Source organism: Mastomys coucha, unplaced genomic scaffold (assembly GCF_008632895.1).
Source record: "Mastomys coucha isolate ucsf_1 unplaced genomic scaffold, UCSF_Mcou_1 pScaffold9, whole genome shotgun sequence".
NCBI lineage: Eukaryota > Metazoa > Chordata > Mammalia > Rodentia > Muridae > Mastomys > Mastomys coucha.
The window spans coordinates 56,221,001-56,222,571 of NW_022196915.1; the positions used below are offsets into that span (position 1 = coordinate 56,221,001).

Below are 1,571 nucleotides of genomic sequence, written 5' to 3' on the forward strand. Positions count from 1 at the left end.
ACAGAGGCAGGCCTCCTCTCCCGGTCCATCTTAAAGAACCCATTAGGACATTCTTCTGTAAGTGTTTTAGCTATCCCCCCTCAGCCCACTTTTAACAGTGGGTTCAGGATCAGAAAGCATTTCATATAAAAAACTACAACAGTGAGTTGGTTTTCTGTTTTCCCAAATGTACGTTCCATCAGAAGCAGTTGCTTTTTCCTCTTATCTGTGTGTGGGGAGAGCCTCATCTGTTGAGTAAATAGCACTGCTCATCCCGCAGCCCTCTGCCCTCATGGAGTCTGCAAGACCTTCTTCCTTTGAGTCCTCGTCCTCGTCCTCTTGCTGTGCGGAGGAACTGGAAGTGGGCTCTCTGCAGGTCTGCAGGTGGCAGATGACATGGTACTTGGTTAGATAAGCCTTTGTACATTTTTCGCACACATAATCTCATTTCCCTTCATGAGAATTGAGATGCTTCTTCAAATGGTTTGTTCTCAAGAACAGTTTATCACACTTCGGACACTAGCTCTGGTGTTCTTCTGTATGGATGAGCACCTGCTGTTTGAGGTCCTGTCTCCACATGAACAGCTTGTCACAGTCATCACACTTGAGATTCTTCTCATCTTCACATGTAGATGGCCATGTGAGACTCCAGGTGAGCCTTCTAAAGATGGGTCACACAAAGTGCACCTGTAATTCTTCTGACCTGTGTGTATTTTGAGGTGTGTCCATAGGTTGCTTGGATCACTAAAAAGCCTTGCTACAAAAATCACATTTGTAGGGCTTCATATCCCACTACCCCCATATGACCCACTAAGTGCACGTGGAGTTTAGAAGGAGAGATAAAAGCCTGGGCACATTGAACACTTCCACTTCCTTTCCTTGCTGTGGCTTGACCCATGGCTGCTGCTGTGGCCCTGGCGAGGGAGATGGTTATGCAGAGGGCTGGTCAGATGAGCTTTGAACTCTGAATAGGAATTGCACTCCTTGCCACAGTTACAGAGGTGCACATCTGGGTGTTCAGGAACACCTATCTGTAGAGCATAGTTTCAGCTATAATAGAAAAGCAGCTCAGGAACTCCACCAGCCCAGTGGCTCTGGTTTCTTCCTGTCTCTTTGGGCTGGTGTCCTGAGCAGATCTTGGGCACAAGCTCCGCAGCAAGTCCCACAACACCCAGAGGAAACTCCACTCCCAGGAGCTTTGACACACTCAGGATCAGAAGTTGGTGTCCTGAGCAGACCTTGGGCACAAGCTCCTCAGCCAGTCCCACAACACCCAGAGGAAGCTCCACTCCCAGGCACTCTCACCTGCCCAGGGTCACAGGATCCCAGAATCACAGGATCACAGAGACAGCTTGACTCTGAGGAGTTCTGACACAATCAGGCTCACAGGAAGGACATGCTCCAGTCAGATTTAGCAAGGGCAGGTAGCACTAGAGATAACCAAATGGCAGGGGGCAAGCATAAGAAAATAAACAACACAAATCAAGGTTACTTGGCATCATTAGAACCCAATTCTCCCACCACAGCAAGTCCTGGACACACCATTACACTGGAAAAGCAAGATTTAGATATAAAATCACTTCTCATGGTGA

General features: G+C 48.1%; 1 pseudogene; it reads right to left on the reverse strand.

Annotated features, from left to right (window-relative positions):
• Positions 1-201: 201 nt before the first annotated feature.
• LOC116084751 overlaps positions 202-1,571 on the reverse strand; it is a 5,928-nt pseudogene continuing 4,558 nt past the window's right edge.